A 15,159-nucleotide genomic window follows, 5' to 3' on the forward strand; every position below is an offset into this window, starting at 1 on the left:
AGCTCAGGTCATGATCTTTCGTGAGTTCGAGCCCTGCATTGGGCTCTGTGCTGACGGCAAGGAGTTTACTTAGGATTCTCTCTCTCTCTCTCTCTCTCTCTCTCTCTCTCTCTGCCCTTTCCCAACTCAAGCTGTCTCTGTTTCTCTTGAAAATAAATAAATGAACTTAACAAAGAAAAAAAGAAAACAAAAGCAGAGAGGATAGACTGTAAAATAATTACACTGCTAAATGGACACTGCTATTCAACTTGCAAATTTGGATAAACTAAGTTGTTTGCAGTCTTCAAAAGCTTTAGTTGTAATGAAGCAAAGGGTATACCATTAACGGAAGCAATTTCTAAAATTCAATCATCATTTTAAGGCTAAAACACAGATCATTATTTTTAATGTGAACTAGGTTAAAGTAGGGCTTCACAAAGCCACCCTCTGATATTTGGGGTGGGATAGTTGTTACTGGGGAGCTATTATGTGCATTTGACTTTTAGCCACATTTCTTTCCTCTGCTCAGTAAGTGACAGGAGCTTCCTCCCCACTTACTCCCAATTGTGACAACTAACATTTTCTCCAGGCATTACCAAATATCTCCAAGAAGCAAAATATGCCAAGATCGAGAACCATACACTTAGGAACAAAAAAATTAAAAAGCGAAAGAAAATCCCTAAAGTTGGAGAATAGGAAGAATCAGACCTTCCAGGAAAGAACAAGATAAATTACTAAATGTAATTCAATGATATTACTGAACGATAATGTCAGATGGTTTTATAAGCCTGTATAAGCTTTCACTTTAAAGAATTGCTTCTCTAGGGGAGCCTGGGTGGCGCAGTCGGTTAAGCGTCCGACTTCAGCCAGGTCACGATCTCGCGGTCCGTGAGTTCGAGCCCCGCGTCAGGCTCTGCCTGATGGCTCAGAGCCTGGAGCCTGTTTCCGATTCTGTGTCTCCCTCTCTCTCTGCCCCTCCCCCGTTCGTGCTCTGTCTCTCTCTGTCCCAAAAAAAATAAAATAAACGTTGAAAAAAAAAATTAAAAAAAAAAAAAAAAAAAAGAATTGCTTCTCTAGCCTGGATATGTGGGACTTATTTTGTATAAGGTGTGCACTCGGAGCAACCTTGGATCCCCACCACACAGATAACCTCTCTTCTGAATTTAGGTAAAGGGAGTTTTAACCTCTTCCTTACAACAAGCAACTCTTATTTATTTATTTATTTATTTATTTTATTCACTTATTTAAGGTTTATCGAGTGTCTACAAAATCTTTTATGGTACAGTCAGTGAGAAAACATACACAATCCTTGTCTTTCTTAAATCAGAAGCAGAAAACAAATGTAAAGAAAAATAAATGAGAGCAAAGTTACTAATGCCCGGGGGAAGAAAAACAAACAAACAAACTAAAACAAAAACAAAAACACAACAGACAGAATATCCTGATGGCAGAACTTAAGGCAGCAAAAGCCAGCTTTACATGACAATTGCACTGAGAACGAAATGGACAAGAACAACCCTATACACCCTGGGAGCAGGGATGGGGAAAATGCAGTTCAAGCCAGCACGGTTTTATACACTTGGCACTACACGCTCACTGCCTACAGACTAAAATTGGAAGCTTTTCAAGAGCCAAAAATGTTGGAGGCTAGAAATTATATAGAATGCTTCCAAAACAAGAGAACTAAAATCAAAATCAATATATGTTTAATTAAACGTCTCTAAAACATGGCAACTTGTCAGCTGCAATTCAGCTCCATGCTTATTCAGTTATCTACAACATAACCAACATGATAATGCATTCCTCACAGATATTCAAATTTAAACATTTAATGTGGGAACCATGCTTGAAATAACATGCGAGATGGGAGACATCCAAAAATTTTAATTTGAAAGCATTCTATAAGAATACTCTCCCCAAAAAGAAGTAAAACAAGATATGATAATTTTTCTTTTGTTTGAAGGGGTGAGACTGTTAGATACTGACAAAGACATAAGTAGGTATATGTTTAATTGCAGCTTTTTATTCTGGCAAAATCATGTTCATAAAAAGTCAGCTTAGATGCGCATTGTCCAATATGGTAACCAGTAGCCATATGTGGTTATTTAGCTGAAATGTGGCAATTTGAGATTTTTAATTTAGGTAGCAAATTTCAGAGAATTAATACAAATAAGGAAGAATGTAGAATATTTCAATTTCTATGTTTATTACTTGTTGACATGATAACATTTTGGATATGTTCGGTTAAAAAAACTATTAAAATTAACCTCGCCTATTTCTTTTTCCTTTTTTAATGTGTTTACTAGAAAGTTAAAATTATATATGTGGTTTGCATTATTTATTATTGGACAGCAAGAATTTAAATCACAAACTATGGTTGCCACTTCAGTAATTCATTCACAATATTCAAAACCAAATACCGAGCATGAACTGTTTATGTCTATGTTGACAATATGCTGAAGAGGTCAGACAATATTTGCAACAGTTTTCAGTAAGTCTGAGCAGGCACAGTGCACATACTTTCTTCATCTGTACTCAAGTTGACATTGCTAACTAACATCAACATCCAAAGTGTTCTAATTTCTTAGTCCTTCCCTTTCTTCCATGTGTCTCCCCACAGTCAGGTCAATCCTAGCCCACACGTACACAGGGCAGCGGGGGCGATAAACATGAATAGAAAAGATGAGTGGCAGGAACTCTGACTTCCCAAACCTAGTCTAATATATGTAATTAGGCTGCATTTTTATTTTTCTGTTCCATGCAATGTTTCTCCTCCACGTTTTAGGGGATCTATGATATCAAAACTCAGAGTTAGACAGCAGCGACACCTAGGGTTATTTCTTTAAGCACGTGGGTTCTTTGTTTTATTTTGTTTTGTTTTTTATATCAGGGATTTTTGACGTTGGGCACCTGGGTATATTCGTCATCACAGCAACCAGTCTGGTTCTAGCTACCCTTTCTCCTTTGGAGTTGAAGTATCCAAATTCTGAGTGTTGATACTTGATAGAGTAATCTTTTAGAACCTCTCATCTGTTTACATCATTCCCCTTCTGTTACACTAAAATGTGTGTCTGTAATCCAAGGAGATCGGCTTATAAATTATTAGTTAAGTAGAGAAGAATTTGATTATAAAATGAAAAGTATGTTGTTTCATAAGCTAATTCCTCAACACATTACAAATTTAGCTCACAAAAAAATAATGGCCAAACACAAACACAAAATATTGTAGTAAGGCTGAGGTTAACTGGCACTGTGGGGGAGAACAGTGTGGACTCATATCCCCATTTTCTCATGTTCACATGGTCTTTCCTCTGGCTCTCTTCGGACACATGTTTTGTTCTCCCACTTTTATGTACCTCAAACTTTTTTTTTCTTTCTCCTTAAGATACAATTTTATAGGGCGCCTGGGTGGCGCAGTCGGTTAAGCGTCCGACTTCAGCCAGGTCACGATCTCGCGGTCCGTGAGTTCGAGCCCCGCGTCGGGCTCTGGGCGGATGGCTCAGAGCCTGGAGCCTGTTTCCGATTCTGTGTCTCCCTCTCTCTCTGCCCCTCCCCCGTTCATGCTCTGTCTCTCTCTGTCCCAAAAATAAATAAAAAACGTTGGAAAAAAAATTAAAAAAAAAAAAAGATACAATTTTATATTTAAAGGGATATTTACTTATTAGCAGTCCCTTGATGCTCATATTTCCCTTAGGATGATGATTGCGAGGGGGGACTTCAAAAGTTTTGGGGATTTGCACAAAGTCTTATTATTTTTTTCTTTTTTTGCCCATGAATCCTGCTGTTTTAATATAAATTCTACAGAATGCAAAGCTATGTAGAAACTCATAGTGTAGTAGAAACATCTGTAATTAACAACTTAAAGTTGTCTCAGTGCGAATTGAAGATGTAATGTACAGCATGGAGACAATAGTTAATAACAGAATGTTATACATTTGAAAGTCATGAAGAGAGTACATCTTGAAGTTAGGATTTTTAATACCACACACATGAGCTTAAGAGGACTTGCATGATCTACCTCTGCACCAGCCTTGCCGTCTACTCCCTCTCCTGACTTCAGTTTTTATTAATAACAATAGTAATAATTTATATTACCATATATATATTATATGGTATATACAGTATGTATATGATATTTTATATATATATATATACACCAATATATATATACGTATATATATATACACACACCAATATATATATATATATATACCAATATATATATACCAATATATATATATACACCTATATATATATGCCAATATATATATATACACCTATATATATATACACACCTATATATATATGCCAATATATATATATATATATGCCCATATATATATATATGCCTATATATATATATATATATATATGCCAATATATATATATTAGTGACTGCATAAATAGATGAAAACCCTGAGGGTTTCAAATCCTAACAAGACAAGGAGTATGAGCCTAAAGACTTGACTTCCAAATACATTCTCTTTTCCAAAGCTAAGTAACTATTTCAATAATATTAGGGCAGCTTAAGTTTCCTTAGACTCTTTAGATCTTTTGTAAAGTTAGTGAATTGAAGCTATCAGGTCAACTTAGTTCCCTTTCAGTCAGGAGACTGGGGACTCCCTGCATTCACCCACCGGGATGTGAAAAGAGACACATAATTCTCAGCAGAGACGGGGGTTGGTGGAGAATCGCAAAAAATGACAGGGCCAGTGTGCTGACAGGATTGGATGTTGCCTGAGAATTAAGAAACCACACCACGGCCCGCAAATCCACCCAGTAAAGTGTTAGACAGGCCAGATGCCCCGAAGCAGTGTCCTACAGAGATGCAGGTAAGGTGGATTCCAGCTGTGCAGGCTTCTTTGCAGACAGTTTGATGTGGGGATGCATGCCGGGTTCAGCCAGAGGAGAGGGCAGCCTGTTAGACCGACTTGACAACTCTGAATTTGGGGGTTGCTTCCAGCCTTGGTATACTAAATCAAATCATAATAAAATAGGTGAATAAAAAGACGGGTTTTGGGACAAAACAGATCTGTTCACTGCATAGTTTTACGCTAAGTAACGATCTGCCGAGCAGCATTTGAAATGTGCGGACACAATCAACAACGTTCTCATGTCTGTGGCCTATACACATGATGAAATCAAGCGTTTTTTAAACTCCTCACTAAATTAGAACGTGTGTCCCTGTGCACTTCCTAACTCATGCTATTGCAGTGTAGTCCTAAAAGCCGTTCCAGGACTCTATATACTGTGGTCCCTTGGTGAACAGATGAACTGATGTTATTTTCAGTGCATGATGCTGCTCCCAGCAGATCCCAGCCTCCGGCCACAGTTGTCAGCCAGGGAGCTTTTAAAGTGCTATATCACAAGGAAAGTAATGTAAGGAGATTGAAGGACTCTGGTTCTTAAGTGAAAGAGCAACAACTCCCCCCAGGCATGAAACAAAGCCTAAATCACAAGGAAAAACTATCCTGAGCCATCAAACTGGGACCACTTGCCCCGGCACCAATGGTGTTGTTATCAGAGCGAGAATAGCAGACTTATTCTGAGGTGTCAGCACCCTATGGAAACATGTGAACCTTTAAAGAAGATGTATTTGTTACAAAGGACATCACCAGAGGTGTGTGCTATTCCATATACTGGATTTCGGGTGTAGTGTTTAAAAATTTATATTTCTCCATTATCCCTAAACTTTTGTAGAGCCAAAGTGGCTTTCTGAAGACTTTTCAGACCTGACAATGGGTCTCTGGAGTCAAATATTCCTTTGAGCAAAAGGAAGCTTTTTTTTTAATGATCATATATCAAAGAAGGGGATACTTGTATGCGAAATACCCATTATGTGAGTCTCCAAAGCTGAGAGATATCCAAAGGCTGTGGTTTCCACAGTTATTTACATAATCTTGGCTGGGTGTGCTTTGAAGAATAACTCCAGATAAAAGGTCTACTTCCTGCAAATTATACTGAAAGGGTCTATGTTGGAAGATATTTTATTAGGCTGACAGATATGTTAGTTATTACAAATGATTCTTTAGTATGAGTATCACTCTAAGGCTACCTGCATCTTGGAAATCTTTAGTGGTGATTATGTCTGTGGCCTGTAATTTTACAAGGACACAATTTAAAGTTGAAAGAAAGAAAGAAAGAAAGAAAGAAAGAAAGAAAGAAAGAAAAGAAGAAAGGAAGAAAATTCACTGCCCCCATCCCATCTTCTATATAAATGGTCTTTTAATTTCAAATAATACAGAGGAAGGTCTTGTTTTCCATATTACAAAGAAAAAGAGAAAATAATTTATGTAATCTTGAAATTATAAAAATATCAACAATAAACTCATACTTGTCCTCATGTAACTCTTTACCTTAAAAACATAACTTTTTAAATGTGGTTTATTTAACTTTATATTTAAAATTTTGTTTCATATTGTATAAATTTCATTATCATCCATAATTATTTAAAGATTCTAAGCAAATCTGATAGTTCAAGAATTTGACTCTAGAAAAATTTTCTGAAGGTTTTATTTTTTTGTTTGATTTTTTAATGTTTTTGAGAGAGAGAGAGCGAGAGAGAGACAGAGAGAAACAGAGCTCCAGCAGGGGAGGGGCAGAGAGAGAAGGAGACATAAAATCTGAAGCAGGCTCTAGGTTACTAAACCCACACCAAAAGGAAATTTACCTTCTCTGATGCAGCAAACCTTAATCCCAACTCTTGTCATTCATGAATTTGACACTGCGAAGTAGAGACAGCAAACCAATTTCTGTTGCTTTTGGGGAATGTAACAAATATGTCTCAAGGTGATACCCTCTATGAGCTTAATTTGTGGAGTTCATTTATCCTTGCTCTCTGACTTGTACAGATGCTACACTGTTTAAAAAAAAAAAAAGAACAGGGGCGCCTGGGTGGCGCAGTCGGTTAAGCGTCCGACTTCAGCCAGGTCACGATCTCGCGGTCCGTGAGTTTGAGCCCCGCGTCGGGCTCTGGGCTGATGGCTCAGAGCCTGGAGCCTGTTTCCGATTCTGTGTCTCCCTCTCTCTCTGCCCCTCCCCCGTTCATGCTCTGTCTCTCTCTGTCCCAAAAATAAATAAACGTTGAAAAAAAAAATTAAAAAAAAAAAAAAAAAGAACAGAAAAGAAAAGAAAAGAAAAGAAAGAGAAGAAAAGAAAGAGAATAGAGGGAAAAAAAGAAAAGAGAAAAGAAAAGAAAAGAAAAGAAAACAGAAAGTAAAGGAAAAGGAAAGAAAAAGAGAAAAGAAAAGAAAAACTTCCCTCCACGACAGCCAACCAAGACTAAACTGCAGTTTCAACCTCTCTCAGAAGTGGAAATTTAAATCAAACTTGCTTAAATTTCCTGGCCAGCATGGGTGAGGTAATCTGTCCCATAACCGCCCCCTGCCCCTGCTTTTCCCTAATGGAAGGTAACCTTGCCTAAAGTAATCCTTTCATTTCTTTTACCAATAACCTTGTCCTGTCCCATTTCTGCCTATAAAATCCTTCCATTTGATAGAACTCATTTCAACTTGTTAGATAGGATTGCCCTACACGTGAATGGTTGAGTAAGCCAACTGGATACTTAAATGTACTCAGCTGAATTTTGTCTTTTAACAGATATGTTGGCAGGCACAGGATATGAAGTGAACTTCTGAGGACATTAGAAACTCAGGTAGGTATCCTACTAACACTTTCTAAAAACCATGGGAAAGCTCTTCTCTGTTCTGAACTCTACCCTCTTTGTGTTGAGCTCTGGACATAGTTGACTTTCCAATCAGTTCCCCATTTGATCAGAAACCCAGCCCTTGGTTTCATCCCCATATTCCCAGATTCCACATTGGGAACTGGTGGTGGTAGCTGCAGCTCCCTATTTATTTGGAATCAGTATTGAAATCCCCATTTTGGAGTCTGCTAGTTAAGTGCTCTCCCCAGTCCCCAGATTCCACACTGAAAACTAACAGTATTTCAAATTATGATTCCCAGGATTTTGAGCGGAATATCCCAGCCCTTGCTTCTGTCCACAGATTCCATGTTGGGAACTGTTGGTGGTTTAGTCTGGAATCCTTGCCCAGATTCCACTTTGGTAACTGTTGGTGACAGCTACGCTTCTTCTTTTGTTTGAAATTAGTCCACAGTTCCCCTTTGTTGATAACTGCTGGTTCAATCCTATCCACCAGTCCAAAGTTCTACGGGCTGTTTGGTAGTTCCTGGCCAGTATTGGACAGAGCCCAATTTAAAAACCAAACTAGGTCCACGGTTGGACTAGGGACCAGTCTGAACTGGACTGGGTCTAGTAATGGCTACTGCTAATGGGGAACTCAGAAGCAAGAAAGCTGCAAAAAATAGTGGGCATAAGTCAAGCATTTAAAAGCTATTAGTGCTAGCTACTTCAAAAAGATTCCTGTGAGGAGGTAATTTGGTCAGAAAATGGGTCAGATTGACACTAGGTTGACCACGAACCTCAAGGAAATTTACATGCAATTCTGAGGTACTGTAAAACACCCCACAATTCCCAAACCTGTGGCATATCCCTCTCAGGTATTAGTTTGGCTCTGAGAAATCCAAAGACCTAACTAAAAGAAATGCAACCCTTTATACCCAGAGAGTTGAGTGTACTAGCTGATTTTGTTTTAAGGAACTGTGGCCCATGGAAGCTGAAGATATTTGAAAAATGAAAAAAAAAAAAAAAAAAAAAAAAAGGCAAAGTTTTAACAAAGACCACCTATAATTACAGTGGCTATTATGGGGCACATTCCAATTAGACAAGACCTTCTCTTTAAAAAGTGAACTTGAGGGGCACCTGGGTGGCTCAGTTCGTTAAGCATCTGATTTTGGCTCAGGTCATGATCTCAAGGTTTCTGAGTTTGAACCCCGCATCAGGATTTGTGCTGACAGCTCAGAGCCTGGAGCCTATGTTGGATTCTGTGTCTCCCTCTCTCTCTGCCCCTCCCCCACTACTGCTCTTATCTATCTATCTCTCTCTCTCTCTCAAAAAATTAATAAACATTAAAAAAATTTAAAGTGAACTTGAAAGTAAGCGTTCTCACGTTAAACAAATAGAATGAGCTACCTATTTTAATTGTCATGTAAAAGTTTCCTAAGGGCTTTAAGATTCCAAAATAACCTCAATGAAAGATGCATTGCAAAAAACTAATGAAATATTAAAGGCATAAAAGGAATCTGAAACACCTCAGCTCCCACATTGCATGCTTCTAGGGGTCCATCATCAAAATGTGGCCTCAAGGATTGAAGTCACAGTTATAATCAACTGGGCCACTGGAAAAGACATTGTCCTCAAAGACCCTATGCAAATTCTTCAACATCCCTTTGAATGCCCCCATTATCTACTCCAGAATGAGGACTCCCACCTACATGGGCCACTCTCAAAGCTGACAGAATTCTGAGAGATTTTCTGATAAACTGCTATAGTATTCTCCTAAACAACCAAGGGGAAACTTAAATAAATGGGGTTGTTCAGTACTGCCAGAAATATTTATTATTTGTCCCAATGGAAAGCTGACAAGATATTTGAAAAAAAAAAATGACTTTATGATCAGAAATTTGATCAAATTGGAGGGGAATATTCAGACTCTGATAGGAAATTTTTTAGGCCTCTCTCCTAAGCTCAATGCACCCAGAGGGAAAACATTCCAACCTAGAGGGATGGGTGTGTTAGCCCTTGATATCATGTAGGTGGCAACTCAACTTGTGAGGAATTAAAAATAGCTGTCCTTGTTTTACAAATCTAGTCTATACAAGATCAGAGATGTAGCTCCACAAACAATTCAAAGTCCACTAATCTCTTTTTACCAACACCAAAACATCCTGTTTGTTTCAAAAAACTTGTATAATTGCAAAATTTCTTGCTATAGGGGAACAAAAGTCTTTCTAGGAAGAGTTTTCATTTTTTTTTCCCTCTGCCTTTGAGAAGTAATTGTTATGCCCATATCTCCCTTCTGGAGAAGGGACTTCTCCAGAACTCTTATGTAGACCATCTCTTTGACACGCAAACTTCTGGTAGATAATTCTTACCTGAAGGAGCAGGAAAGGAGAGAGGTTATTTGAATAGATCCAACTTCTTTTAATACCCAGTAAATTTTGTTATTATTGTACCTAATTTATGGCAGCAATTTTAAAATGGAAGCTATGTGGTTTCTTTTTGTGTCTGTATGTTCACGTGTCTGTATATGTATTTATGTTGTAGATATGTGGTATTTTCTACCTCTGAATGATGCTGTCAAAATTAATTGGCAAAAGAGCTTGATTTAATTAGCTTAAAGAAAATTAAGTGCTTCTATAAAATTAAGACTCAGAAATATGACAGGACCTTAATCCAAATGAATTTTGGGTTCCCATGATCTAGAAACATATTCAGTAGGAAAGCTAGTTTAAGTTGTTGGTTTAAGTGAAACTAGCATGTCTTTAGCGTTATCAGCATTAAGTATAATACTTTTATTCTACCTCCACTAACTAGTGGTCAAATGGATTCATGTCACCTCTTACAGTTTGTCAGCAAAAATGATAATTTAAAGATGGTTAGCTCTTGTGAAATTTTCATGACTAATTTAAATATAATTATTAAGAAAAAGTTAATAGACATAAGATAATCAGTGTATAATGAACTTTCAGCAATATTTGTGTTAATCAAATAATTTTCCCAAATCTTTTTGGTGACTTAACTCCTTAGAGTTTTGCTAAGTTAAATTAGATGATGGGTAGTTATTAAATACTTACATCATTTGCAAATAAGATAAAATACTGAAATATTTATTACTGAACATAGGTGTATCTATAAGATATCTGGAGGTGTTAGTGTTACACTGGAAAATTGAGGAAGAAATATGCTTCTAGAAATTTTTAAATATATATATTCTTGAATTTGCCAATTTAAAGAAAGGTGTTATAACAAACAGTTCACAATTGTTTACTTCTTAGTTTTCCTAGGAAGGTTTCTAAGGGTTAAGAATTCTAATTAATGTATGCGATTAAAGCTAGTAGAAATAATAAGAGAAATATCTCCACATGTAAGCAAAGTAAAATGTGTGCTTTAATGAGGAAAAAGTCTTAGAACGCTTGTGGAAAATAAATCTTTGGGAAGGAATCTATGTGTGTGATCCGGGCTGTCTAAAATTGGAATAATTTTAATTAAGTGAATGAGCTTTAATATCAAAAGTAAGCTGGTACAAAATTAAACTTTGGTGTTCTCTGTTAACATGACAAAGTTTTCTTGAATTACTGTTCTGTTCTTTGTAATAAGAGATTATGAAGGGTTTTCTTCACCTTTAAAGTAATCTGCCTAGAAAACAAGAATTTCATATTTTATCAAAATAATATCCTATGCTTTATATTGTCTTAATCACCTCTTTGATTACTTAATAAAATTGAAATTTCTCAGTATTACAAGCTAATTTTTGCTAACAACTATGTAACCTCCTATATTTGTCTTAAAATCTTTTTTTTGTCACTTTGGTTAAATAGATAATTAAGTATTATTTCATAATAATCCATGATCTTATTTAAGTTAAATGTTCAAACTTTTTTTTGTATTTTTGACAAACTTCCTAAACTTCACATTCTAAATAAAGTCTTTTTGACTTAAAACTAACTTTGAGATATGAGACATTCAATAGATCTCTGGAACAGCTGGAAATTTTGATATGAAACAGAATTAAGAAAACAATCCCATTGATAATTTTACCAAGAATAATAAAATACTTAGAAATAAACCTAACCAAGTTGGTGAAAGACCTGTACTCCAAAAGCTATGAAACACTGATGAAAGAAATTGAAGATGGCACAAACAAATGGAAAGATACTCCATGCTCATAGATTAGAAGAAGCAATAGTGTTAAAAATTCCACACTACCCAAAGCAATCTACAGATTAATGCAATCCTTATCAAGATACTGACAAAAATTTCACGGAACCAGAACAAACCAATCTTAAAATTTGTATGTAGCTATAACAGAGCCCAAATGGCCAAAGCAGTCTTGAAAAAGAAGAGCAAAACTAGAGATATCACAATCCCAATTTCAAGACAATTACAAAGCGTATTGATCAAAACAATATGATACTGGTGCAAAAATAGACACATAGATCAGTAGAACAGAAGAGAGAGCCCAGAAATAAACCCAGGATTACAGGGTCAACTAACTGAGAGAAAAAAGGCAGGAACATACAATGAGGAAAAGACAGTCTCTGATACAAAGGTGTTGGAAAAACTGGACAGCTACATGCAAGAGAATGAAATGGGACCCCTTTCTTACACCATATACAAAAATAAACTCAACATGAACATAAATGTGAGACCTTGAAACAATAATATTCCTAGAGGAAAACATAGGCAGTATTTTCTCTGACATAGGACATAGAAACATTTTTCTTGATGTCTCCACAGGCAAGAGGAACAAAAGTAAATATTGAAAATACACCAAAATAAAAAGCTTTTGCACAGCAAAGGAAACCATCAACAAAACAAAAAAAGGCAACCTAGTGAATGGCAGAAGATGTTTGCAAATGATACATCTGATAAGGGGCTAATATCCAAAATATATGAAACACATACAGCTCAACACCAAGGAAACAAATAATCCTATTAAAATGGTTGGAGGACCTGAATAGACATTTTTCCAAGGAAGACATACAGATAGCTAAGACACATGAAAAGATGCTCAACATCACTAATTTTCAGGGAAATGCAAATTAAAACCACAATGAGATATCAGTTTACACCCATCAGAGGGGGTAAAATTGAAAAGACAAAATATAAGTGCTGGTGAGGATGTGGAGAAAAAGGAACCTTTGTGCACTGTTGGTAGGAATGCAAATTAGCGCAGCCACTGTGGAAAATAGTATGAAGGTTCCTCAAAAAATTAAAAATGGAATTATATATGACCCAGTAATTCCACTAATGGAATGGGTATTTACCCCCAAAAAATGAAAACAAAAACAAAAATGAATTTGGATATGAGTACTCCTTTCTTTATTGCAATGTTATTTATAATAGCCAAGATATGGAAGCAACCCAAGTGTCCAATGACAGATGAATGGATAAAGAAGATGTGATGTATAATGGAATATTATTCAGCCATAAAAAATATGAAATCTTGCCATGTACAACAAAATGGATGGACCTAGAGTGCATAATGCTAAGTGAGATAAGTCAGAGAAAGAAAAATAACATAGGATTTCATTCGTATATGGAATTTAAGAAACAAAACAACGAACAAAGAAAAAAAAAAAGAGACAAACCAAAAAATAGACTCTCAAATACAGAGAACAAACTGGTGGTTACCAGAGAGGCGGTGAGGAGGGGGATGGGTGAAATAGATAAAAGAAATTGAGTATACTTATTTTCATGAGCACAGAGAAATGTATAGAATTGTTGAAACATTATATTGTACACGTGAAACTATTATAAGTCTATTGGTTTATTATATTTGAATTAAAAATTAAAAAAAAAATTAAAAAAATATTTTTATAAAAAAGAGATTAAGTGAATTAGGTGTATTTGATACATTAAGTTACATGTAAATCATTGGCAAATGAGAAGTATGCCAAACCTTGTTTACCTTATATTTAAATAGGTATATATTAATATCAGCACTCCAAAAATTATATGAAATTCTTAAAATTATGATATATCCTGATATAATGTAATTCTAGGTATTATCTTAAAATGTTGTATTTCACAGAAATAACCAAATTTCCTTATCAACTGCATTATAGTGAACTCTCATCAGATCTTTAATCATGGTCATTTCTAAATCTTTTGTTACTCATCGAGATACTGTTTTACTCTGATGCTTCTACAAAAATATTCCTGCAAGAATGTCTCACTTCAAGAAAGCTCATGGACTTTTGACAAGTACAAAATTCTGATAACGTTAAGATTATAAAACTGAACTGGGTAAGATTTTCCAAAACTAGTGGAAAAACTGGATTCAAGCAGAACAAGTATTAATTACATGGGGTTGAATTAACTAAGACAATCATCATGATTACTTATGACTCTTTGAAACACTGCTAGTTCCTTGATACTTTGTTCTTGCAGATTTAAGGAGATACTATACTTATGCTATGACTTACTGCAAGTTAGTAAAATATACCTTTGTAAACAAAGGTGAAACCATTTACTTTTTCTCCCTACTTGATCCTTTCAGAATTTAACAACTCTTGAGTATTCTTTTCATGGCAATATAGTTAGCTATCTGCCTAAGTTCAATAAGAATCTGTTCTTCTTATAACAGGACACAATTGAAAAGATTGAGTATATTACTAAAACTTTGACTGAAGGATATTACAGGTAAATCTAATGGCCAGTCCTTGGCTTGGCTTTCTGGCCTCAGAGACTTGAGAGTTCAATCTGGGACTCCTTATGAAAAGTTCCAACAAAGCAGTCTTAAAAAGAACTTGTATGGTTAATCACTATTCTTGCTACAGTTATGGAAATAGTCAGGCTGAGTTTAATACAATCAAATTAGTTTTACTCTGATTATCTTTGGTAAAAAATGGGGGTAATTGTAAAGAGAAAATTGTTTGTACCTTTGGCTATTTTAGATTATAATCCTGTTAATTGTCTTAGAGGTTTTGTTATATACCTGTAAACTGGACTGGATCCTAAACTGTTCTAGTTCCCTCAAATATCTGGCTGCAAGTCTCCAAACTGACATTTCCAACTTTCTCCCACCCTTCAGATGTGGGAATCACTAAGAACAAAGATTGCCTTTGAGTCTCCTGGGAAGGGACTACACCAGATCCTCTTCACTACCCAGATGACAGCCAAAACCTCAGGCCTTGAGTATGTATCTCACAGCGGAAGAAGGTTCTGCCTGATATCTAGTTCTGTGCAGATGCTGGAGACCTCTGGACCAAACTGAAGGAGAGGAAGAGGAGTAACCGACATCAAGATGCCCTGCTTCCTCCCAAGAGGATGGATCAAGACAAAACTACCTTGACTATTTATGAAATCCTTTCTTCTTTTCTTTCCTTTACTCTGGCACTGGCCTGGAAGGATAGCACCATCATTTGCATTTCTGAGGCCATAGCAATGGGGAGCAGGGTGGCAACCTTTCAGACATCTGGATTTGTCATAAAAAAAAAAAAAAAAAAAAAAAAAAAAAACTGACCTGTCCATGATCCCGGAGACCTCGTAGTCCACTTCCCTGTCTCTGATTAACAACCCCAAACTTTGTGTCA

The 15,159-nt window shown here is 36.1% G+C and overlaps 1 protein-coding gene across 1 annotated transcript in view; it reads right to left on the minus strand.

Annotated features, from left to right (window-relative positions):
• Positions 1 to 15,159, minus strand: part of CDH12 (cadherin 12) — a 1,058,455-nt gene that overhangs the window by 268,934 nt on the left and 774,362 nt on the right. The window lies entirely within an intron of this gene.

The sequence above is a fragment of the Herpailurus yagouaroundi genome, unplaced genomic scaffold, assembly GCF_014898765.1.
Source record: "Herpailurus yagouaroundi ecotype Mexico unplaced genomic scaffold, PumYag 29, whole genome shotgun sequence".
Lineage (NCBI taxonomy): Eukaryota > Metazoa > Chordata > Mammalia > Carnivora > Felidae > Herpailurus > Herpailurus yagouaroundi.